Source organism: Dromiciops gliroides, chromosome 4 (assembly GCF_019393635.1).
Source record: "Dromiciops gliroides isolate mDroGli1 chromosome 4, mDroGli1.pri, whole genome shotgun sequence".
Taxonomy (NCBI): domain Eukaryota; kingdom Metazoa; phylum Chordata; class Mammalia; order Microbiotheria; family Microbiotheriidae; genus Dromiciops; species Dromiciops gliroides.
Window position 1 is genome coordinate 374,977,910 of NC_057864.1, and position 27,852 is coordinate 375,005,761.

General features: G+C 38.5%; 1 pseudogene; it reads left to right on the forward strand.

Moving 5' to 3' along the window:
* The window catches only part of LOC122755144, a 64,510-nt pseudogene extending 37,594 nt beyond the window's left edge, over positions 1–26,916 (forward strand).
* Positions 26,917–27,852: the final 936 nt, after the last annotated feature.

Consider the following 27,852-nt stretch of genomic DNA (forward strand, 5'->3'; position numbering starts at 1 on the left):
ACAATTAATCTAAGACATTATCAAAGATGGGGATGATGATTTGTACGTTTTCTTCATTTCTGTTTACAAACATCAATGACCCCCTAATGTCCCTAGTCTTTAGGATCAGTACATGATAAAAAGGATTTGTGGGCACCTAGCTCATTTGGGACTAGTATATTCGTGTTGTCAGTTCAGCAATTAAAAAAGGCTAGGAAAAAAAAAAGCTAATTGCAGGCTTTTCCTCTAGTTCATCAGTTTGCCATGTATTCCTCTGAGCTCACTCAGTGAATTTTCAACCATTAGGAGTGATGAGGAGTAAATTATTTGCTTTGAAAGTAACTCTCCCCCACCCACCCAATGAATACAGGGACCATGATAGGAGGGAGCTCTCTAGCATTTTTGGTCAATATTATTGAAAGGAATGAAAAGAAAAAGAAAAAAAACACTCAATGGTAGGAAAGACAAATGAGGATTTTCATGCTATATTAAAATCTATGACAGATACCAATGCTGAGGAGGTATTGAGTTTTCTTGTATGGCAAAACTCATGGTTATGTGGGTTCCTATTAGTCAAATCATGTCCCTTAAAATACAACTTCACTGGATAAGAAGCTAGCACAATATGATGATCCCATAACTTATTGATAATCCTATCCTTTGACTTCAATATTGCCAAAGGTTCCTCTGGAATTTCTTGTTTGACCCATTTAGCTGCATTTTCTCCACATCCCATCATGTTCAGCACCTTCAGCTTGAGATGCTTGATTAAACAGTCAATTTCCCTGAAAATCAGGTCCCAGTCACGAATAAATGAAGAGAGATATTGAGTAAAATATAGGAGAGCAGTAGCCAGAGACTCTAGAACCTTTGGCTTGGGGGTGGGGGGTGGGGGAAGTCCAAAGAGAATCTCTAGCCTGAATAAGTGTTAGAAAAGTGAACAGCCCATGCCTTAGAGCAGCTACCAAGGTGTAAGGGAAAAAAAGTTCAACAACTGTCCTATTAACATACCAGATTTGATTCGACTCCATTATATTTCATCAAATAGTTTAGAAAGCACCCAGCATAAAACATCACCATAATTGTTATCATATATTTGGCGTTTTAACGTGCCCACCATAATGTACCATTAGTTACACAAATAACTAATAATTTGCTAATGACAATATTATGTTAAGTCAGTTTAGGGGCAATTAAAGTGAGTGATATTTACATATGCCTAATGAATCACAGTCGATGGCAGATTAAGAGATTCTAATGAATATTCATCCAGACATTCGCAACCAGCTTCACAGTTTATAAACTGAATTATGGTTGATTTGCCCTTTTAAAAATGAATATGTGAGTATCTTCTGCATGGCGAGAATGAACAATTGGGCCTGATTGTAAAATTTTTTTTAAAGCAATGTACTGGTCAGAACACAAAACATTTTTATGCACTCTCATACCCTTGGCTTCACAGCTCTTTTTATATCCCGGATCAGTGTTGATGAACTATCTCCATTTTCATTCTAACTCACGACATGAAATATAGAAATTGTTTTGTGTAGAATTAAATGCAATACAAGTTTTATGCAGTCCCACTAACGAAATAATTACAGGTAGTTTTCTCTATCTAAACAGTGAATACAAACTCTTCCTCTGCTGCAGCTTTTCATGCTTCCTTCTGAATGCTGTTTTTTTTTTTACTACTTGCCACATTGGTATGATAAAATTGAGGCAGTTTTACTATGTCTTCTACTGGGCCTTTTTTTTCTTCTTTAAACCACAGCTTGTCTCCTATGAATATGTAGTAAGACTACACAGAGTTATCTACATTTTTGGAATATTCTTTTGTTTTTGTTTTTGTTTGAATATTTTTTAAGCCATGGCTTTTATTGGTTGCTCCTCAGGAACACTCTATGAAATAGGCCACAAGTTTTCTCCCCATTTCAGAGATGAAGATACTGAGGTACTAAGCAGATTAATGATTTACTCAAGATCCAACTTCTCTAGCCTGTGGCAAAGCTGGAAGTACTCACCACGATCCTTATTTATATCTTGCTCATTGATTTGAATACTGCTGTCTAGGCTTACTTGTCCCCTTGCCAATTTGCTGATGATTTCAAGAACAGGCAAAGAATGAGCAGTCCTTTAAAATGACTCAACTTGGTTGCTGACAAAATACTCTAAAGTATGACCATGGGAACACAGCACTATTGCTGCAAGGCCACTCCCTCATTTGATGGGTGATAAACCAGAGGTTCAGTGAGTTTAAATGATTTGTCCAAGTGCATATAGGTAGAAAGCCCCATAAGCAAGATCCAAATCTATACTTGAACTGATTACAGAGCCACTGCTGTATCATGAGGCCCCAGTATGCAGCTGTTGCTGTTTGTCCTTCATTCTCAAAGAGGATCATGACATCAGGTGATGTCATGATTTCAGTAAATTGGATTTAAGTGAGGGAGGGCGGTGCAAGGTCACCAACCTCACTCTCTCCTCCAGAACCATCTGGGTCCAGTGGCAAAATATACATCAGGAAAACTGGTTATGGCCCTGGATGTTTAAGGCAACTGGGGTTACACGACGTCCCTAGGGTCACACAGCTAGTAAGTTGTCTGAGGTGAGATTTGAACTTAGATTCTTCCAACTTGAGAGCCAATTCTCTATCCACTGTACCAAAGAGTTAGAACTCAAAAGGGACAAAACACCAAGGAAAATTGTGTTCTAAAATAGCATCTCTTAGCCTACGCCTAGAGCTTACTAACCCTTGTAATTTTTTCTTTTTAAAATTTTTTGGGGTCCAGACCTCTGATTTCATGGCATCACTAGTAAGGTAATGCAGATGAAGAACTTAACCGTAAATTATAGTCTTAGAACGGGACTTCTTAAAGTGTGTGTGTGTGCACACTTGTGTACATGCATGCATGTGTGTGTATTGTGGACCCCTTTGGCAATCTGGCTAAGCCTATGGAACTCTTTTCAAAATAATGTTTTTAAGTGCATAAAATAAAAGGAGACCAATTATGTGGAAATAAAGATGTGCTTTTTTCCCCATTCAAGTCAACAGACCCCCTTAAATCCCCAGATTAAGAACTCCTGTTTTAGAGAGTTGCTTGAGTCATTGAGATGTTCACTTACTTATTCATGGTTATACAACTATGATGTTTCATTAGAACTAGGACATGCATTGAAGTCCTCTGGATTTTAAGGTCAGCTGTCTGCTCACCATGCCATTATGTTTCTCTATAACAGTTTAAAGCTATTAATAATTATATGAGATTATGCTATATTTCTTTTTTTCCAAGGGAAGTTGTATGTAACATTTAATTGGAGACAAAACTAGAGAGTCCTAGAAACATAGGTAGGTTATTAAAATTATGAGAATCAACATCTGTATAATCCTTTGAGATTCCCAGGAATAGAGTACTTTGTAGAGGCTTTTACAACCAGAGGGCTCAAGAAGCCATGATCTCTGGACTGGTGGATTTCAGAAGAGACAGGGGTAAGGCACTCCTGTACTTATAACATAGGAAGTAGTGAGGAAACAGACTCCATACCTCTGCAATCCAGAGATTTGACACTAGAGGCCTGCAAGATTGTGCTTGTAATATAAGATACCTCCATATTAATTCTAGTTCACTTTTTGAGAGAGCTATCAAGGGCAGCTTCCAAAAATAGACCAACATCAAGGCAAGGAAATAAGTGACTAAATTGGCATTTTATCTTACACATTTATATATCTTGCATTCATAATTAAATTTCATATCTGTGAAATGCTCAAAAGTCATCAAGTTTGTCACTTAACAGAATAAATGTAATTTAAATCTTCTTAAATAACATCAACAAAACATGTCACTATTAGATGTCAAATAAAAGGAGTCTAAGTTTAGATTTAAACTCTAATTTCATATAAATAAGGAATTATAGGAGAAAGTGTCCTACTGATTTACCTGCAAATTGTGATGCAAGGTCAATTTGGATTTCTAGTGTTTAAGCAAGTTTATATTATCATTCTTCTTCAATCATTTGTAAGTTTCAAAGAAATTGGGCTATCCTAATTGTTCCCATCGTGTGTGTGTGTGTGTGTGTGTGTGTGTGTGTGTGAAAGAGGGAGAGAGAGAGAGAGAGAGAGAGAGAGAGAGAGAGAGAGAGAGAGACTGAGAACTTCATGGAGCTGTCCAAAGCTGAAATTCATTCAAAAGATGGAGCCAACATGGGGGGAAGGGAGTTGGGAAGGAGAAATAGTATAAAATAGCTTAAAAACTAGAGCTCAAAAAGATATCTTTTATGAACTAAAACCTATTCAGGCATAATTTCTTGGGTACTTTCATGATGTAACACTGTATTTTCTTGCTTTGCTCTTTAGATTCTCACACTTCTTTGCTGACCAATATGCCAAGATTTTGGATCCATCTGCCAACCCTGACTCCTACTAACTTGTACCCCTTTACCTTAAATGCCCATCACTTATTTCTAGGCCCTTGCTTCTGAAACTATTTCATAGTTATTTGCAAAAACTGAGCTGTCCTATTAACATTGTGATCCACTCTATGGAAAGCTCTAAGCTGCAGTCTGTGGCTGCCCCAAAATAGGACCAGAGTATGCTACATACAGCTGACTGATAAAGTTTTATGGGGGAGGGGTGTGTAGGGTGGAGAAGATATCAGGGAGAAACAGAAGACTCACAGTTTCAACATTTTGAAGCTGACAGTCACCTTCTTGATTAGAGATTCTTAACTTGGGATCTTTGGATAGATTTCAGTTGGTCTGAAAAAAGGGGGCAGCTAGGCAGTATAATAAATAGAGCATCAGGCCTGAAGTCAAGAGGACCTAAGTTCAAATCCAGCCTCAGACACTTACTAGCTGTGTGACCCTGCTTGCCTCAGTTTCTTCATCTGTAAAATGAACTGGAGAAGGAAATCATTCCGATATCTTTGCCAAAAAAACTGCACATGGAACCACAAAGAGGCAGACCTGATTGAAATGACTGAACAGCAAGAAAAAAAAGTCACATCTTTATTTTCACTGACCTCAGGTTTTGTACTTACCACATATTTTTGAATGAAGTCAACAATCATTTTTCTCAGAAGAGATCAATGGCACAAAAAGTTTAAGAACCCCTATTCTAGATTATCAGATCCATTCAGCTCATTTTATACATGGCAAAACTGAGGCTCAAAGAGATCAATTGACTTTCCTAAGGTTTTACAGCTATCCATTGATAAAGGAAGGATGATATCCCAGGTCTCTTGAGAAGAGAAGACCATGGGGAAGGTTATGTTCTCCTGAGTAGGTGGCAATTACTGAAAAAGGGGGACCTTGGGCTTCAGAATGACATCACGAACTTGGACAATGGATATTGAAGGGAGTAGAGATGTATCAAAAAAGTAGGGGTGGACGATGCTGAAGTCAAATTATTTAATTCAACCCAGAGGAGGTAGATCAACTCTGTTAGTGTATTGCTAGGCACTGTAGCAAGATCTCATTTCATCTTCTGTCTCTTTAAGAGAATTCTAGTATTCCTGCTGCCATCACGTCTTCTTCCACTTCCCTGCCTCCTTGTTTCTGCTTCACAGAATTACACAGGCCACCCATATGAGGTATAAATTTTATTGCCCCCTCATTGTAATGATTAGTCCCACCCGGGTTTTATAGCTCCAGTGCATATCAGTACTTTACTGCACCATCCTTCCTTACAATTCATTAACATATTGTATAAAATGGGATAAAATCCTAACTTCCAAATATCTCCCCATCTGGGATTTGACTAGCATCATTCTTCATTTCACCTTCCCAAAGAATTCTTACTCACAGCCCATTCCATTAAATGACATGCTCCTCCCAATCTTGGAAAGGCTGGTAGTAAAAAACAGGTGCTTGCCAATTCACTGAATCCCTCAGTGTGTGAACATTAGGGTCTCACCTGTGAATTTAATGAAAATCAGAAAGAAGATAACAGAGGGCATTTTAAAATTTTATTTATTTTTATTCTGAATTTAACAAGGACCAAATAGGATTGACATTTCCATGTACATAATTGACCAGAAAGAGGATTGTAAATGAAACTGATTTATTTTTGCTTTTCTTTTTAAATCAAATACTAAATTTGACGCATATCTTTCTAAGCTGTAATACTTGTCTGGCTTTTTCTGACTTTCCTATTGTTCGCTTCTGAGTCTTTAAAAAAGAAGCCTTCAATGATCCTTTTTTCTCCTCCCCTGCTCTCTCCCATTCTATTCTACTCTGAATGAAGAACTAAAAAACAAAACAAAAACCTTTTGTAACAAATATTCATAGTTAAACAAAACAAATTCTCACATTGAATGTATCTGAAAAATATGTCTCATTCTGCATCTTGAATCCATCTTCTCTCTCTATAAGAACATAGGTAGCATTCTTCATGATCAGTCTGAGAGAGGGCATTTTAAAGCATGTGAACAACTGTGAACTGCCTATTCAATGGTGAAATTAATATATGTGAATTGCACTTCAATATGTGTAATTGCAGTGCCCCTGTGCTAATATGGGGTGCCTCTGCTTAATGCTACAGGGGACCTGGCACTGCATAAAAGCATCATCTACTTTGCCATATTGAAAAAGCTGTCCATTTATACTACAATAAAACCAGAAGACCCTGCAGTTTACAATTAATGGATCAGGTACTGGCTCTAGAGTCTATAGTCCTATCCTTAGGGAAAGTATCTCTCCCTAAATTCTTGTAGTTTTCACTTCGGTGGTTGTTTGCTCATTCTACACCCCCATTTCAGCATTAGAGAACCAATTAACAATATTAGACTAGTCCAACTCCTTATTTTTACAGATGAAGAAACTCGGGCCCAGTTAAGTTGAATGACTTGTCCAGGGTCATATATTTGGAGATTTGATCTCTTTTGCCTTCAAGTCAAGTGCATTTTCCACTACAGCATGAATGAAATCAGGACAAGACAAATGGAGACAAGCGCCACTTAGGATGGAATATGAGAAAAGATGGAAGGGATCACCACAGGAAACTTTCTAATTATTTTTTCACAAAGGGGAATCAATCAAAAAGTATTTATTAAGCACTTAGCAAAATCTGTGCCAAGCACTGTGCTAAGCACTAGGATTGGGGGGGTGGGGGGTGGGAATGAAATAATGCCTTGCCTTCAAGGAGCTTATGTGCAATTAAGAGAAACAACATCTATACAGACAAGTAAATATAAAATTTGTGCAAAAATAAATGAAATAATTTCAGGCTGAGGAAAGCACTAATAACTAGGGAGATCTAGAAGAGCCTAATAGAGGTGGATGGGGCAGCTAGGTGATAGAGCACTAGCCCTGAAGTTGGGAGAACCTGAGTTTAAATCTCACCTCAGACACTTAGTAGGTGTGTGACCTTGGGCAAGTCACTTAACCCACCCTCATTGCCTTAAACATCCAGGGACCACCTCCAAGTAGTCCTGATGTATATCTTGCCACTGGATCCAGATGGTTCTGAATGAGAGAATGAGGTTGGTGACCTTGCACAGCCCTTCCTCACTTAAATCCAATTTACTGCAAGTCATAACATCACCCTGATGTCATGGTCCTCTTTGAGAATGGAGGACAAACAACAACAACAATGGAGGTGGCAACTAAGCTGAATTTGGATGGAAGCAAGAGTCTAAGCTATGGAAATGAGAAGGAATGGGGGAAATTCTGTACAAAGCCACAGAGGTAGGAGATGAATATGTGTGAGGGACAGCAAGTAGGACAGTTTGGTTAGACTGCCAAGTGTGTGAATAGGAAATCGTGTGCAATATATCTGGAAAGGTAGGCTGGAGCCAAACTGTAAAAATCTGTAAAGGCTCCAAAGAGGAATTTGTATTTTATGTTACAGGGAATGATAAGTCACTGGAGCCTTTAGAACAAGAGAGTGGTACATGGAAGATGTATTGGAGAGAAGAGAAGCTGCATTCAGGGAGACCTATTAGGAAATTTGGAATGAAAGGTAGTAATGGTTTGACCTTACTTAGGTAGAGGCTGTTTGAATGGAGAGAAGTTCCCTCACCAGCTCATTCCTTCTCCCTTTGGATTGCCTTTTTATCTCCTTGAATTTTAAGCTTCATAGTAATTTTATATCTTGGATGTACGTAGTTATTTTACATGTTATCTCTTCCATTAGAATGCATACACCTTGAGAGCAGGCATTATTTTTGCCTCAGTCTTAGCACAGTGCCTGGCACAAAATAAGAATTGAATGAATGTTCATTGATTGAAAGAGGGGGATTGATGTAGCGGATATCATACATATATGATGCAAAATGAAGTGAACACAACTAGAAGAACATTATACATAGTAACAGCAATATTGTACGATGAAGAACTGTGAACGACTTAGTTATTCGCAGGATTACAATGATCCAAGACAATCCCAAAGGACTAATAATGAAACATACTATCTGCCTCCAGAGAAAGAACTGATATTATTTGAATAACAGACTGACGCATGCTATTTTTCATTTTCTTTCATTCTTTTTCTTTTGTTCAAGTCTTCTCGTACAAAAGGATTAATATGGAAATGTTTTATATGATTGCACATGTATAACCTATATCTGAATGCTTACTGTCTCAGGGAGGGGGGGAGGCCCAGAGGAAGGTAGGAATAGAATTTGGAACTCAAAAGTGCAAAAACAAAACCAAACCCAAATCTACAAATTTTTTAAAAATTGTTTTAACAGGTAATTGAGGAAAAAATAAAATATTAGAAAAAAAATCTTACCTAGAGCACACAAAAGCTCTGACACTGATTCCTAGAATACTTCTGGATGAAATATACATTCTGCCATTATGTCTAGCTTAAAATATCTTTTTTCACTTCTAAAACTTGATTATTTGGGAAATAATGCAACTTTTTTCTTTTTCCTTTCTTTTCTTTTCTTTTCTTTTCTTTCTTTCTTTCTTTCTTTTTTTTTTTTTTGTGGTATATCCTCAAGAACACACCCAGAAAAAGTGGCTAACTATTCTTTGGTTTGATCTGCACCAATGATTTCACTGGTACAGGGAATTCTGGATAAGGAAATCTCTTCTACTCATACATCCCAGCAACTTCCCTGCAACTTTAGAGTGTTCGAAAAATGCTTGAGGCAGTGAATGGTTAAATGACTTACTCAGGGCACATGACCAGTGTGTATGTATCAGGCAGGGTTTAAACCCAGATCTGCCTGACTGAAATCAACTCTCCATCCACTAAGCTATCGCTGTCTTTATTAATATGTCATATGCTGGAATAACATCACAGAAGCCCCAACCTGGACATTTCCCCAGCAACCCCAATGCAGATTACACTGTGGGGGGGAAACGGGATTGATAATGATGACCAACCCCTACTCTGAGGACAATTCCAAATTTGCTGCTGGAGTTTTACAGTTTACTACCCACGTTGACTGGCACACATCTCCAAGATAATGTCTAGTCAATCTTTATGACTAAGCATGGACCACATTTCCCATATGCTCAGTTTTCAGATTATGTCTTTAAAGGAATCATGGCAACACAAGAGCTCTTCTTACATGCCTGATTCCAATTGGGTGAAATCCTAAACCCATGACCTTTACTTAGCTGCAAAAAGAACAAAAAATTTATTAAAAACAATTTTACAAAGCAGAAAAAAGAAACAAAAAGCAAAACAACAAATATGTTTTTAAAAATAAGCAAACCTTCCTTTCCCTCCTTTAATCTGCCTTGCATAGCACTGTCACTTCCTAATTTAGCATGCATTATGAAATCTTCATCATGGAGACAGTATGTTCTGGTCTCATTAGTTCAGAGGTAGGCTGTTATATCAACCTTTTGGGGTTCTATATCAACCCCTATTGAGTTGAGGTGCCTTTTCTCCAATACTTTTGGCTTGAGCCCCTATCCTAGGAAGGTTCCCTCCCTGCTTAGGTGGCAGTAACTAACCTCCTAGTTCCATTTAGCCACTCAACATCAATTAGCTTTTATAGAGAGATATTTACTTCAAGGATATAGCAAGAACATGAGTACAAACATCACCCCCCCCAACATCTCAGAGTCACACACTCCTCTATACCAATATGGTTCCCAACTGCTCTCTCACACCAATCCTCTACTACTCAGATAAACCATAGGATTCCCCATACCCATAAGTCCCCAGCATTCCCTTTGGTCTTGGCAGGATGACCTCTTCACTGTTCCCTTTTTCTGGAATGCTCTCCTCTCCTTTTCTCTCTACTCTCCTAAATCCCACTTATCCCAAGAGTCTTTTCATGCCCCAGTTCATCTTGTATCTCCTCCATAGAGTCTTCTCTGATCATTCTGACTTTAAAAGTCAGGCATCAACCAGCACGTCCCATAAGGTATCTCAAATTTAATGTGGTCAAAAAGTCTCTCATCTTTCTCCATAAGTTCATCCCTATTTCTAACTTAACTGTTTCTATTGAGGATATTGCCATTCTTCCAGTCAAGCCAATTTATAACACAAGCCATTCTTAACTCTTCACCCTCCCTCACCCAACATGTCCATTCAGTTGCCAAGTCTCATCAATTCTACCTCCATAATATCTCTAGCATCTAATCTCTTTTTTCCATTGACATGTCCACCCCCCTAGTTCAGACCCTTATTAGCTCTTACTTGAACTATCATGATAGTATATGTCTAACCATGTCAATCCCTTATCAAGAAGTTTCAGAGGCTGCTTATTACCTCATTATCAAAATGCAAACTACACTGTTAAATTTAAAACCCTGCACATCTGAGTCCAACTTATCTTTCCAGATTGGCATCACATTATTCCCTCTCACTGAAGCTATGCTCTTTTTTCTTTTCTTTTCTTTTTAGGGGCAGCGAGAGTTAAGTGACTTGCCCAAGGTCATACAGCTAGTAAGTGTCAAGTGTCTGAGGTCATATTTGAACTCAAGTCCTCCTGAATTCAGGCCCAGTGCTTTATCCATCGCACCACTTAGCTGCCCCCCCCCACCAAGCTATGTTCTAGTCAAAATGGTCTACCTGTTGTTCCCCCTACATGATATCATACCTCTTGCCTTCATGTCTTTGAACACACTGTCCCTCTTACATGAAATATTCTCCCTCTTCTCCCACATCTCTTGAAATCCAGCTTTGATGCTGACTCTGGCCTTTGGTAGCCTCTCCAGTTCTTACTTCTCTTACCCCACCTTGAGTAAGAACTACTTTGTATTTTGCTTTCTGTATATTTGGGATTACTTCCATGGGTCTATGTTGGCTTCCCCTCAACAGTATGTAAGCTACTTGAGGATAGGGACACCCTTATTTTTCTCATTGTATCTCCCATGCTTATTATAGTATCTGACACATAATAGATACTTTAAAATGTTTTTGAGGTTGGAATGAAGTGGAATTAATTTCACCCCCTTTCCTCTGAATTCTTTCAGTCATCCGTGCTCAATTAACTCATAGGATCCCATGATATTCACCTCTTCCTCCCCAAACCCTCTATGAATATCATCAGGATACTCCTATTATTGTGCCATGAGCTGATCATGTTCATCCAAGCTTCCACACAAATTAGCACTATAATACACAAGCCTTGTACCAGAATAGCCTGGGTGCTACAATGTATAGCTGTAGAGTGCATGTGTGTTTGTTAAATTGCTTGAAGAAGATTAGAGGATTCTGAAGGTTATGTCTACTTCTTCTGTATCCCCTACATTGCCCAACATAGTATTGAGAACTTTGAAAACTCTCAGCTAAGGTTTGTGTTTGTGTTTTGTCTGGAACTGTGATTTTAGTGATGTGGGAATGTAAAGACTCAAAACTTTTAAACACAGATTACTGAAAGCAATCACTCGTAACCAGGGTTTAGCTCACACTTGGTCTTCTAGTAATAACAGGCAGAAAACCCAGATAAGGGACCTTATAAATATAAGGACTAAACTCTTCAAAGTGGTTTAGCTCCATCCCTGAGTCCCAGCCCAATGGGACTTCTTAAAAAGTGAAATTAAACTTTATTGTTACTATTGATTAGCCATACAACTCATTCATGACAAATAACCAAACAACAAAGTATACTCTGTAGTTACTCTTCAAGCTTAGGGTTTAGATGTCTCTTCAAATTTGAGGTATTCGAATATGAGTGTTGGGAATGTATTAATGTCTGCTTTACCATATATCTGCTTAAGCTTGAATAGTTCCCTGTCTAGTTCTTACTGATATTGGGAACTATATAAACAGGTCCTCCAGTTACCAGTCTCTTGGATTTATATTCTCTAATCTTGTCTATGGGGTAGCTAAGTGTTGGGGTGGATAGAGTGTTGGGCATAAATCAGGAAGATCTGAGTTCAAATCTGACATCAAACACTTACTAGCTATGTGACCCTAGGCAAGTCACTTAACCTGTTTGCTTCAGTTTCCTCATTAGTAACATGATTTGGAAAAGGAAATGGCAAACTTTATCTTTGTTAAGAAAACCTAAAATGGGGTGACAAAGAGTTGGACATGACTGAAATGAATCAACAACAATAAAACTTATTGACAAAGAGTATTTTTTTTAAACAAGATCAAATTTCTTGTTAGATGCAATAGCTGTAACAGTAATATTCCTTTGCAAATACACTGAAGTTGCCAACTGAACAAGAGATGAAAACCTGGAGTGACAGTTATGGGAAGAAGAAAAAGAATAAGGAGGAAGAGGAAGAAGAAAAAAATGGAGGCCCCATGAACCCCAGCAGGTGCGAGTATCCACCATACCACCCCCTCCCCCAATAAATCTTGCTTGTTCACATTGCTTTGGGATTATATTTCCTGTATTCATCCTTAGTGAATCTGCCAAACCCATTTCAAAACAAGGAACTCCTCTGTAAGGCAATTCCTTCCATTAAGCAATTATTCTATAACTTAGATAATTTTCAAGAGCTGCTTGGAACCCTGGGAAGTTAAGTGACTTTCTTAGGGTCATGCAGCTGATAAGACAGTCAGTTAATTTAAAACTCCCAATAAGCATATGATTGATTTAATTTTTTGCTGATGCGGAAAAAGGGGGGGTGGGATAAAACTCTGGTACTTTTCTTCCCTTATTATCATAAGAACCTAATCTTGACTTCCCCTCAGTCATCCTTTTATTTCCCCCTCTTTTGTGATCCATATGCAGATAATTAATACTATCTATAGGGACAATTCACAGGTATCTCCTTTTATAAAAAGAAATATTGCATTTTTTTTTTTACAAAACAAACATCTGTTTTGTTTATTTCTTCTATAACACCTACCTCCCAGTGTCATTATGAAGATAAAATGAAATCATATTTGTTAGGCACGTAGTACAGTTTCTGAAACAGAGTAAGTGGGACATAAGTGCTAATTACCATTTTAACTGTTGTTGAGTCATTTTTCAGTTGCATCTGAGTCTTTGTGACCCCATTTGGGGTTTTCTTGGCAAAAATTGGAGTTGTTTGCCATTTCCTTTTCCAGCAGATAAGAAAACTGAGGCAAACAGGATTAAGTAACTTGCCCAGGGTCACACAGCTAGTAAGTATCAGAGGTCAAATTTGAACTCAGAAAGATGAGTCTTCCTCACTCCAGATTTGGTACTCTATCCACTGTGCCAGCTAGCTGTCCTAGTTACTGTTGCTGCTACTACTACTACTATTGCTGCTGTTGCAGCTTCTGCTGCTTCTACTACTACTACTGCTGCTACCACCACCAACACTATGTTTTGCTTTGCATCTTTCCTCACCCCCATCTCCTCATTCCAACATCATTTACCTCTCCATGTACATTAACAATTCCCTAGGGCCTCCCCATCTTTCCTCACTGACCTTTTGCCCTGTGTTGGCTTGAACATTTTCTTCGTGTTTGATCCCTTGTGTCTATCATTCTCTATCTTACAAGATACTTACCTTCTTAATTTAATTCTACAACCTTTCCAAGACTCCTTTGGACCAGATGGTTTATACCTTGCATGTGCCTTTTTCTCCCCATGATTATTTTTTTGCATTTTTTGTTTATCCACATTTGGCATTTTTACTCTTCCAATATTTATGGCCAGATGGTAAGCATAATCTTAGGTTGTAGAGCCCTAGCCCTTCCTCCTTTCTTTCTATAGCTTATTTGTTTTCGACCAATTCTTCTGGAATCGTGTATCTATTTTTCCTACTATGGGAGTTCCCCATTTCCTTTCTCCCTTTCTGGACCCTGATTTGCCCTTAATTATGGAGGACCATGGCTATTATGTAGAAAACCTGCTTCCGACTTGGGAGGCAGTATTGAAAGCACCTGGAATGGGGACCAAGACAACCTGGTTTTATTGTCACTTTTGCTGCTGATACTCTGTGTGACCCTGGGCTGAAAAGGTTAGCCTTGGGGCTCCAGAGTGGTTCTCTGGGTAAAGTGCCATGGGCAGTAAAAGCATTCTTTTCAGCCAACCATGGCCATTTGTGTTTTATGGAAGGGGCTTGACCAAACAAAGGTGGTTTTTAAAGAAAATGCAACCAACTGAGAGGGGAAGTCTGCAAAGAACGACAGAGAAAACAGAAGAGAAAGAAAAGGAAAAATTACACGTGCCTCCTGCCACACATATGTCTGTCCTTTCAAACTGCTCACATAGTAGAGTTTTCCGACCCTGGGAGAGAGCCTTAATTTCACTGGGCCTCAATTTCCTCAGCTGTAAAATGGGAATAATTTGGACATTCACAACACTTAATTCACAGGGAGGGTTTGAGGAAAGTGTTTTACAAAAACTGCAAAAATTATATGTGTGTATATATTTTATAAATGGAGACATCTTTGAGTTGTCCCTATTGATAATATTAATTATCTGCATATTGGTCAAAGTCAGTTTCTTCAGCAGTTTTGTCATTTTCACCAGTAAAACACATTCAGCATCTAATGGGAAATTAGGATTGGTCTCTGTTCCTAGTCACCCTGATTCCCTACATCCTAGACACCTAGATCACCAGCTATTTTGACTGAAATATGTTTAATTGGCTATGTGCTGAGGGCATATGACAATGGAATACATCAGCTAGGTGACACAGTGGATAAAGTCCTGGAATGAGAGTCAGGAAGATCTGAGTATAAATCCAGACTCACACTTGGCTGTGTGACCCTGGGAAATTCATTTAACCTGTCAGTTTCCTTATCGGTAAAATGAGAATAATAATAGCACTAGCCTTGCAGGATTATTGTGGGGATAAAATGAGATAAGATTTGTAAAATTCTTTGCAAACCTAAAAGAGTTAGGTAAATGAAAGTGCTTTGTAAACCTTAACATGTTATAGGAATACTAGCTGTTGTTGTTATTAATTACCCAATTAACCGAGTGAATAGACTAAGAAAAATAGCATTATATGTTTTTGAGGAGTTGGGGAGGTGCAAAGAGAAGATGCCAACATCAGCAAGAGTGCCCTATAAAACAGAATCCATGACTGGTGATAGAGCCTGTTAACTGAGCATAGGCTATACACAGCCCAGGGAGAGAAGAATCCCTTCTGTGAGTGGTCATCCCAACCTCAAATCCACATACTGATCATTGTATTATTATCTCTGGCAAGTGTGATTTAAAGGAGAGGCAGTAGAGTCTAATGGGAAGGGAGCTAGATTTGGGGTAAAAGGAGATTGATACAGCCAGCTCAATGTCATTCATAAGCATGATCATCAGAAGAACTTAACCCGCCCCCCCAATTTTTAAAAATAACTTAACCAGCTATAGGGAATTCTTTTCTGATATGGGATCATGTCTCACCCAATACTAATAATTAGGCATGTCAAGTAAAGTTCTAGCTTTTATGTCTTTCAAGGCATGTTGCATCATTTTGATGTATGCATGAGAGACATACTGGTGACACATTTCTTGCAAGTAGGAACATTTGGAGAACTTTGCCATCAATAGGGAATACTGTAGCTTTGAGTAGGGCTTGTTCCATGACACTGGTGAATCAATTTGTCAGTTGACAAACATTAATTAATTAATCAATTAATTAAGTGCTTCCTATGTTCTAGGAGCTGTGCTGAGCACTCAGTATACAAATCAAAGCAAACTAGACAGCTCATGCCCTCAAGGAGCTTACATTCTAATGGGTTAAACAACATGTACATAAATAGATACATGCAAGCTACCTGGTTGGTTGTTGTCCTTCATTCTTTTGTTTTTTTGGATTTTGTGAGGCAATTGGGGTTAAGTGACTTGCCCAGGGTCACACAGCTAGTAAGTGTTAAGTGTCTGAGGCCAGATTTGAACTCAGGTCCTCCTGATTCCAGGGCCAGTACTCTATTCACTGCGCCACCTAGCTGCCCCCTGTCCTTCATTCTTGAAGAGAACCAAAACAACATCACCATGTTGGGGTCAAGGTAGTATGTCTGACTATGGCTGATTGGACCAATGTGTCCTGAGAAGGCTCTCCCACAGGTCAGGAACAAATAGTTTGTATGAACATTTGGAATGGAGATGTCTCTAAATTTGTTCATCTCACATTTCTTTTGAGCTACTGAAATTCTGCTTTGCTCATAAGGCAAAGAGCCTTCATTGATACAGGCACACCAAGTCGGCTGGTCTTTTGCCAGCAAAACCCATGTCTCACAATCAATTCCAAAGTTCTCCAGAGAGACCTTGGGAGTGTCATTGTATCGCTTCTTTTGATCACCATGTGAGCACCTGCCTTATGTGAATTCTCCATAAAATTGTCTTTTAGGCAAACATAAATTTGGCATATGAACAATGTGGCAAGCCCATCCAAGTTACACTCTCTGCAGTAGAGCTTGAATGCTTGCCAGTTCAGCTTGAGAATGGACCTGTTTCTGGTACCTTATCTTTCCAGGTGATCTTCATCAGTATTCTGGCATGGTGCTGGTATACTGTCCAGGTTTCACAGGCATACAACAATGAGGTCAGCAGAATGACTCTGTAGGCCTTCAGTTGGTAGGCAGTCTAATACCTCTTCTCTTACATACTTTCCTTTGGAGCCTCCGAAACACTGAGTTGGCTCTGGCAATGTATTTGTCAACCTCATCATATTTTTGTACATCCCTAGAAAGCATACTGCCAAGGTAAGCATAGTTATATACAACATTCAAAATTTCACCATTTGCTGTAACTGTTGGCTTCATGTATGGTATAGTGTGGTGCTGGGCTGGTGGAGAACCTCTGTTTTCTTGGTATTAATTGTAAGGCCAAAATTAGCACAAGCAGCAGAGAAGATATCCACACTTTGTTGCATCTCAGTCTCAGAGGATGCCTTGAGTATACAATCATGTACAAACAAAAAGGCGGACACCAACTTTCCCTCCACTTTAGTCTTGGCTTGTAGCCTTTTCAAGTTAAACAATTTACCATCTGTGCAGCAGCTGACTTTAATGCCATTTTTGTCCCTTGTTGAAGGCATCCAACAACATTGTTGAAAGCATCATGCTAAAAATAAAAAGCATGGGAATAAGCACAAAGCCCTGCTTTACTCCATCGGTGACTAGGAAAGTGTGAGAGCATCATCCACTATCCAGAACCCATGCAAGCATGTCATCATGAAATTGACCTGCAATGTAGATGAACTTATCCAGGCAACCAAATTTTGCCATAATTTTCCCAAAGCCCTCATATCTGACAGCATTAAAGGCCTTGGACAGATCAATGAACGTTGCAAACAGACCTCTGTACAAGATACCTAAATAATAGATAAAAGATAACCTTAGGATGATAGTGGAAGTGAATATAGTGCTGGCCTGGATTTAGGAAAACTCCTCTTCCTGAGTTCAAATCTGGCCTCAGACACTTAATACCTATATGGCCCTGGGAAGGTCACTTTACCCTGTTTGCCTCAGTTTCTTCATCTGTTAAATGATCTGGAGAAGGAAATGGCAAACCACTCCAGTCTCTTGGTAAGAAAACCTCAAATGGGGTCACAAAGAGTCAGGCATGACTGGAACAACTGAACAGTAACAAATCGTAGAATACAAGGCATAAGTTAAGTTAGCTGAATGTGGTCCATATCCTTTGTATATCTACCCATTGTATCTTGCTTGATAGTAAAAGGCAAAATTGAATAGATTATAAAGAATCCACCACTCCTCCCTCACAAACCACCATCACCAAGTGAGAAGGACCTAGATTTAAATCGTGGCTCTCATATACATGGGCTGTATGACCCTGGGCAAGTCACTTAACCTCAGTGCTTTTGGAAACTCTCTAAGACTGTAAGTTGTAGAGAAGGTGGCAGTTTACATTTGTATAGTTGCCTATATAAATGAAATCATAGATTCCTTCACATGGATACTCAGAAGATTCTTAAGGGAAGTAATTTCTATGGTTGTCTCTGTCATGATTTGTATGATTTAACTTCTGTGAAACTCCTTGCTGAAGAGATTCTTGAGTCTTCATTTTGTTTGCCCAATTCAAATAAAATGAAAATCAAACTATAAAAACAATAAGTGTATATTTTCTACACCTCTCAGTCAGTTGTGTGATTGAAATGTGATCTAGTATAGAAAATTGTTTGCGAAAATCTCCCTATCTCTTTCTCATGTTCTTATCCTGAACGCATGCATAAAGATAAACCATTCTCATAAAGACTTTATAGAGATGGGACAGTACATGCATACATTGATAGTTGGTAATGTCTTCTTGCTTACCTCTTTCCCTATAAAAGTACCATCTGTGATGTTTGCCTTGTAATTATTTTATATGACATATATACATGTATATATGCATATATGTACATGCATAGACACACAATTGCATACATGTGTTTATACCTGCATGTATATCTGCATGTTATAAATACACATGCAGATACATATATATGTATTGTGTGTGTGTATGTATGTATATATGCACACCCATTTATATATTGACTCCTATGATAGAATGTAAGGACTAAGAAGGAAAGAACTCTTTCATTTTTGACTTTCTGTCCCCAGGCACAGTGTTTGGCACATACTAAGTGTTTAATAAATGCTTGTTGACTGATTAACCTTAGTCCAGGCCCCTATCACCTCTTACTGGGCTATTGCAATGCCTCATTAATTGATCTCCCTGTCTCAAGTCTCTTCTTCACTCCAACTCGTCATCTGTATGGCTGCCAAAATGATTTTCCTTAAGTACATGTCTGATTATGTAGCTCCTCTGCTCAAAAGACTCTAGTGGCTTCCTATTACCTCTAGGATAAAATATAAATCCCTCTTTATCTTTTAAAGCCTTCCATAGCCTCTCCCCAACCAACTTATCCAGCATATTACTCCCCTTCCCACACTCGGGGATCCAGTTGAACTGTGTCTCTGTTCCTCACACAAGCTCCTTCTTCATGCCTTTTCACTGGCCATCCCTCATGCCTACAAGACACTCCCTCTTCACCTCCATCTCTCAGGCTCCTTCACTTCCTTCAAGTTGCAGCTCAAGCTCCAGTGTCAACACAAAACCTTTCTTGATTCTTCCCCTCTGAAGTCCCTTCCTTCTCTACCCCGTAGCTTGTATTTATCCTGCGCATACACACATATATGCTCTTCTCCAATAAAATGAAAGAAGAGATTGTCTCATTGTTTTTGTCTTTGCAGGCATAGTGCCTAGGACAGTTCCTGGGGTACATAACAATATTAAACACTTCATAAATGATCGTCTTCTTTGAACGCACAGTGGATAGATCACTGAAACTAGAGTAAGGAAGCCCACAGTTCAGTTAGTTCTAATCCTGCTTTAATTTCCTACTAGATCTGAGCAAGTAATGTGCTGTCTGCCTCAGTTTCCTCATCAGAAAAATGAAGATAATAACACCTACCTCTCAGGGTTGTCTTGAGGATCAAATGAGACAATTTTTTTCTTTTAATTTATTTTATTTTTAATTGATGGAATAAAACAAGCATTTCCATAACATAGCCCCCCAAAAAAGATTATTGCACCTGAAACTACACATCTATTATGTACAACTTGCTATTCCTTTCAAACATACAACAAAATTATCATGTACATTTCTTTTTTTCTTCTTTCCCACGCCCCCAGAGATGACTACCATTAGACACAAGTAGGCACATATATATATATATATATGTGTGTGTGTGTGTGTACATATATAAATATGTATATGTATATAAACACCCACAAATAGGCATATATAAAATTATTTGATACTTCTATTTATCAGTTCTTTCTCTGGATGTCTTTCTTTTTTATGTTCTTTGTAGGTAATTTGAGTATTTATAATAGACAAAATAACTTATTTACTCAAAGTCATTATTAAAACAATATTGCTGTTGCTGAATACAATGTTCTCTTGGTTCTGTTAATTTTGCTCTTCATTATTTTATGCAAGTCTTTGCATGTTTTTCTAAAAATCATTGAGCTCATCACTTCTTATAGCACAATAGTATTCCATCACAATCATATACCACAACTTGTTCAGCCATTCCGTAATAAATGGGCATCCCTGAAATTTCCAGTTCTTTGCCACCACAATGAGGGCTGCTATAAACATTTTGGAACATATAGGTTCTTTCTTTTTCCCCTAGTCATCTTTGGAAATAGACCAAGTAGTGCTTTGAGATAACATTTGTAAAGCATCTTACAAACTTTAAATGCTACATAGATGCAAAATATTAATATTAGTAATATTTTCTAAATGATTTTGAACTCTTAATTGATATAAATTATGGCTGCCATATCTCCCCACTTGGAAAGTAAATCATGTTGATTGGCTGAGGCAGCTTGGTTTCTTTTGGTCTTCTCATGGTAACTGTTTTGCACTGAATAAACTTCTCCAGGAAATGGCAATAGCCAGGGACAGTGCCTTCACTCTTGTTCATTTCCCATTTGGGGGGGGGTTGACAGCATCTTTAAATTAGCTGGACTGGAGCTGCTATAATTGCAAACACTGTCTTCTTGTCTTTATCACTTCTAATTTGCTGTTTACTTTTACTTTTGCTCTAATTTGTTCATCTGCTGCAGATAGACAGATGATTGTGAATTAGAACTTGTCAATAGCCATCCATTTAATGATATATATTGTGTGTGTGTGTATGAGAGAGACAGAGACAGAGACAGAGAGACAGAGAGACAAAGAGAGACAGAGAGACAGAGAATGTGTTGCTCACCATGGCCAGTGGCTTCTAAGTCTTTCTTGAAGAAAGTCTATATCATATATAGATATGAGATTTCTGGTTAGCCTTATAAGATTCTGATTCCTTGATTTTTGGACCCTGAACTGAATTTCTTTCCTTCATTCCTTGTGTTGTTCTTTGCATCAAAGTTGCCAAGTATAAAGGTTATATCTTAATTTTTAGGAGTTTGTCAAATGCTTCATTGAATTTCTCTACAGTAGTAGAGAAGTATATCTTCTATATACTTCATAAAATAATAGATTCAGAATGATCGTAAAAGACAACCAGTCTAAAAGGTCCAGAGAGATGAGATAACCAGCCCCACGGTGATACAGTTAGTGAACAGACTAACTGTAGTTCGCTCCTACCTTCATATAAGAACCACACCCTGTTTTTAGGTCCCATGCTTTAAGTCTTTCCAGTGCGATAGATCCTGCTGATGTTTTCACTTTGTTGGAATGACCCAGGGTCACCTCCATGCCCCAATGAAACCTCTGAGAAGGATTCTTGTGGACTCTTTGGGCTTCCAAGTAACCATGGGAAAAAGGCATTATTTCCAGAAGACACAGTTCCTTTCTTTTCCTGGGTTTGGAATTTCTTGAGTGGAATTTATGCCTATGTATCGCTCCCTTCACCCAAAGAGGAACGGCAGCTACATTTAAATCTCTTGTTTGCACTTTACTAGCTGTGCATTATAAATGTTTTATGAGTGGCTGAGCTTGCAGCATTACTATTTTATTAGAAGGTTAGGTATCTTGTGTTCACAACTGAATTACTAAAAGTCATCCTTTCTTTTTTAAAAAAAAGTTAGCTTGATGCTTGTTGGGAAGGGACAGATTGACAAAATCTTAATGGTAACTGTTCCAGGGAGTATTGAATCTATCTGAGTTGTGGGAAATAGTCACATGGATATCCTGGGTATCCTTGGCACTGTTTGACTTGAAAATACTTATCAGAGGGGCTAGAGGATAATTTTTTTTTTAATATTACATTCATTTGGTTCATTGTACTTCCTAGAGTTGCAGCTAGTTCAGTACTTTTTGATATCTGATGGAAAATTCATAAATATTATACGAAAAAAGCTTTTAAAAATAAATTTCAATAAACATTAGGGTTCAATCTTCCATTAGTATTTAAATTTACACTTTGATGTCTTTTTTTCTCACACCTAAATTGGATTTAAGTGAGGCAGAGTTGCACAAAGCTGTCAGCCTCATTCTCCCTTCCAGAGTCTTTGGAATCAAGTAGTAAGACAAAAGTCAAGATAACTGGTGATAGCTTGGGATGCAGTGAATGACCTTGGCATATTTAATGTCTAACTAAACTCTCAGAGCTCCACAGTGCCTGTTTCAACTGCCTTCATGGCCATTGGAATAAATTGTTCTCATCCACCCTTTTTACCAGGAGAAGCCTTCACATGGTTGGGGTAGACACTCCCATAACTCACCAGTGGGTTACCCTCCATCTGGTTTAACTCATCCACTGAAATGGTTTACTAGGGTGTGGCTACTGTGTATGCTACAGTTTCTTGGAGCCACAGGTGAGAGTTGAGTGACAAACTTCCAGAGCTTATTGTCTTCTAGCATAGACTTTGAGAGCCCAGGGCCACCTCTTTGCCAAAATGGACCAACAAAAAAGGAATTTATTACAGGTTGTACAAAATTTTTTTCTGTGTGGGGATAAAACCCAGAAATTAAGGTTTATTGGTTGCTGACTTAGTAGAATCAGGAAGACAACTCAGACCATCTGTTCAAAACTGAGACCTGAATGAACTATAGAACCAAGAAGAATACAAATGCATCTTCTTTTAATAGTATTTTATATTTTTTCCAATTACATGTAAAATAGTTTTCAGCGTTCATTTCTGTAAGATTTTTGAGTTCCAAATTTTTCTTCCTCCTTTTCCCTCCCTCCTCCCCAAGACAGGAAGCAATCTGATATAGGCTATGTATATGTACAATCATGTTAATCATATTTCCACATTAGTCATGTTGTGGAAGAGGAATCAAAACAAAAGGAAAAAATCACAAGAAAGAAAAAACAAGTGAAAATAGTATGCTTCTATCTGCATTCAGACTCCATATTTTGGGTTTTTTTTTTCCAGATGTGGACAACATTTTCCACCATGAGTCCTTTGGAATTGTCTTGGATCATTGTGTTGCTGGGAGGACCTAAATCTATCACACGTGCTGTTACTAAGTACAATGTTCTCCTGGTTATGCTCACTTCACTCAGCATCAGTCTTTCCAGGTTTTTTTCTGAAATCTTCCTGTTTATTATTTCTTATAGCCTAATAGTATTCCATTACATTCACATACCACAACTTGTTCAGCCATTCCCCAATTGACGGGCATCCCCTTGATTTCCAATTTTTTGCCACCATAAAAAGAGCTGTTATAAATACCAAATGCATCTTCTTAACATTATGGAGAGATAACCAGAATAGAGGATCAAACACAAGTTTAGTGGAATGATGCTAGAGAAGGAAGTAAAGCAGTGCCTTTCTCCAGTCACTTGTTATGGATGTATATTTGGTTCTTGTATATTTCTGCCAAATATAGCTTGAAAACAGAGATCTCATAAGCATTGCCTCCCCAAATTGGTTGATAACATTGAAAAAATTCATTCATTTCTCATTTTGTATTTAATTTTAAAATGAATAAAAAATGTACCAAAAAAAATCCATTCAGCATTCATCAGAAAACTATAGATGAGATGACCTCTAATACTACCAAGTCATACAAGTCCATGGTCCCTGTGTGACTTCATAAAACTGTCACATAATACATTTATATTAACTTAGGGAGTTTAAAATGCATTAGGGTAATATGGGAAAAATGTAATTTTCATGTACTTTCTTGAAAATATTAGAAAAGAACTGATCAGAGGTGAATAAGCAACAGACTATTGGCCTTGAAACCAGGAAGTCTTGGTTCTAAATTCCACTTCTGACATATGCTGGCTGTGTGGTCCTGGGCAAGTCACCTAAATTCTCAGTGTTCTAGGCAATTCTCTGTAAGTTACAAATGAGGCATTAACCTTCATTGTGGAGGGAGTTTCCTCACCCAGGAGTTCCCTATTCCAATGAAATTATAGCTAAAGTCTCTATCCCTGTCTCTATAACTGAATACCTGACATATGTATAGTTTACTCTCAATGGAATCCTTACCTGGTCACACTTAATCCAATCTTATCCAACAGATACTTATTAAGTATTTACTATGTCAAAGTTACTGTGCTGGTCTTTAAAGATACAAAGGGGGGGGCAGAAACAAAATAGTTTCTATGCTCAAAAAACTGAGAAAACATGGCAAGTACAGAGATTAATATAACTCAAGGTAGTGTGTGATGAGAAACAAAGATCAAAGGGCTCTAATGATATTTTGGAAGAAGGGAAAATTATCATCCCTGGGGATCAGAGAAAGCTTTGTGAACAGGGCCAGCAAATGTATTGAGCCATTAAGAAACACAGAGATTCTGAAAGGCATAGATGAGAGAGCATATGAGAGATGGCTCATGCAAAAGCAGAGGCAGCATTTAGAATGCTAAGGAAAGAGCTAATGGCCGAGTTTGGCTGGAACATAAGAATATATGAGGGAAAATAATGTGAAATAAAGCTGGAAAGGTAGGTTAAAGGCAGATTTTGGAGGACTTTTGACATAAGAAGTTTTGTATTCTATCTCAGAGACAATAGGGAATCGTGGAAGAGTTCTGCGTAAGGAAGTAGTGTGCTCAGATTTATGCTTTGGGAAGATTATTTTTGTGGTAAGTTGGAGGATGGATTTGAGAGAGAAGAGGCTGGATATAGAGAAACCACTTAAGGAGAGACTATTAGCGGAGCCCCACTGGGTAGTAATGGGAACCTGATAACAATGAGTGGAGAGAAGATTCTAGTTAGAGTAAAAAAGAATGAGGAACTGATTGATTAATCCATCAAAAAGATTTTTTTTTTTTGGTGAGCCAATTGGGGTTAAGTGACTTGCCTAGGGTCACACAGCTAGTAAGTGTCAAGTGTCTGAGGCCGGATTTGAACTCAGGTCCTCCTGACTTCAGGGCCAGTGCTCTATCCACTGCGCCACCTAGCTGCCCCAAAAAGATTTTATTATTTATTAAGTACATGCTATATCCCAGGTACTGTGCTAAACACTGTTGATACAAAGAAAAACTTTTTTTTAAAAGCACCTGTCCTCAAGGAGTTCCCATCCTAACAGGGATTACAACATGTAAATAATTAGGTACATACAAAGTAGATGTGAAATCATCTCTGAAGAGAAGTAACTAATAGCCAGAAAGACTGGGAAAGGTCTTGTGATAAAAGGATTTAAACCAAGATTTAAGCAAGCCAATAAAACTAAGAAGTGGAGAGGAGGAGGGGGAACATGGCAAGCTTGGGGTCAGTCAGTGCAAAAGCATGGAGATGGGAGATGGATGTTGTGTATGAGGGACAGTAATTAAGCCAGTGCAACTGGACCATAAAAGGATAGAATGTAAGAAGATAGGAAAGGTAAAATAAGACAAGATTGTAGAGAGCATCAAACAGTCTTTATATTTGTCCCTGGAGGTAATAGGGAATCGCTGTTATTAACTGAGAGGGACAGGGTAGAGAGTGGCATAATCACTGGGTTTTAGGATGATCACTGTGGCAGCCATTGGCTGGTTAAAGATTAAACCTTGCCCCTGATGGCCTTTAGAAAAAGAAACTTGCCAGCTCTGAAATCAGCTAAGAAAGGAGGCACTGTGTCTGTCAAAAAACTCACTTCTGGCCCTCGAGAACCAAGCCTGCTGTATAGGAAGAACCCCAGATATTGGGAGGGAATTGTTCTTTGCCTCTTTTCTTGGGTCTCTTCCAGAGTGCAGCAAGGATGTGGGTTTAGGGGTCTTAAGAGCTTTATTCCCCACTGCCTCCCCTATTGCCAATGATAATTTGCAGCTGAGCAACTTTGCCAATAGGAGACTTCGTAGGTAACTGAGAACGGTCTCTGAGAGTCCAGTTGCAAGGCAAATGCCAAATGAGGAGTTGGCTCATAGAGTCCGGTGGGGCAGTGCACTGAGCAAAGAAACTACAACACTATGGAGATAGAAGGGGCATCAGTACCCTGTAGTGCTACAGATGGGAATTGCCTTAGCCAGGTATATCTCTCCACTTGTAAACTCTATTCTTGTGCCCACACTAATCAATTATGCTGTGTTTATTTAGGGGAGGTTCTACCCCAGACTTATGAAGGAGATGTATTGCGGCTACTTTTCGTACTGTGCCATTTCTGTAAATACCTTTATTTGTATACACTGGATGACTATTAAAGGTAAAGACATTGCTAAGTGCTTAAAAGCCATAGTTTTGAGAGTGAAGAGCACCTTCCACTTGGAATAATAAATAGTAATGGTTTGGGGAACCCAAACCAGGAGAGAAAGTTGGGGTAGGTAGCCCAAGGTAGCACTACATATGAATATTGTTTATGGGGTAGTACTTTTAGTTCTGGACATCTGAGACAGAACTCTATTTACCACTCCTGTGAAAGGTTGTCTCACAACCCCTAGCACTGAGGCCCAGGTACTATTCAGTTCCGGTGGATCATTAGAGAAACTTCCTCTGTAAAATATGATTAAGTCACGATTTTTAGAAAAGAAATGGGCTCCGACAGTGAGAGAGTATTCTGAAGGTCACATAACCCCAAATCCATTTTTCATGGAGCACTTGAAGTAAAGGCCATCTCTGAGTCTCTTGTTAATGAGGCCTTGCATAGCCCCTGAGGATGTGCACCTGATCTAATGTCTCCAAAGCTATCCTGTTTTATAGAAAGCTAAGCATACGACAGATGGACAAGCGGCCCATTATGGGCTCTGGACTGAAAGCACACCCTTCACACGGCAGCAATCTGACTTGCTCCTGCAGTGCATCCCAGGCCCTCGGTGGTCAATAATGCACTCGGCTGGTACATGAAAGGTTATGTGAGGGCAGTGTTAATACTCTACTTGCTGCAGTCCTGTCTGCAGACACAAGGTCTGTGTCATAGTCCTCCTAGAAGCCAATGATAATAACCAGGGGACCCAAATGCAACCAAAAGGAGGCTAACTTTATCAAGCTGCTCAGCACTGGTTTGTTTGTGGATTCATTTTGGAGCTAGCCTTAGGATAATTTGAAATCGTCCCTAGCACATGATAAACATTCAATAGATCAGAAGTGCTTTACCTGAGCTTTAAAAAATGTTGATATCTGTATCTCATTAGAGCTGTTTTCCTTTGTAATCACATGTATTTTATCTTATGCATTTGAGAAACATTATTCTGAGAAAGGGTCCATAGCCTGCCAAAAGATCCATGACACAAAAAGGGGTAAAAACCCCTGCAACAGATACTTGTTGATGGATTAATCCTTCTATTCAGATGATCTGTCCCAAATGAAGCAATATCAATGCAATCAAAACACCAATTTTCCTTGAGTCAGAGGACCCAAGTTTTAACCTTTACCTGGTCACCTTGGGGAAATAATACTTTTTTTTTATTCCTCAGTTTCCTCATCTGTTAAATACCTTGTCTCCTTGGGGAAATCATAACTTTTTATGCCTCAGTTTCCTCATCTGTAAAATGAGGGGAATCTCTGAGGTCTCTTTTACTTCTAAAGTGATAATCCAAACAATATTTACTGAGAAGCAATGTGGAGAGGTAGGAGAAAAATACTGAAGGAACACAGTTCACAACCTAGCTCTTCCATCTACTACAAATGTGACCTTAGGTAAGTCACCTAACTTTCCTGTGCCTTAGTCTCCTAATTTGTAAAATGAAGGGATGTCTGAGGTCTCTGAGCTCTAAATATATGATCATCTTTGAAAATAAAGGCACAGAAGCATTCTATACAT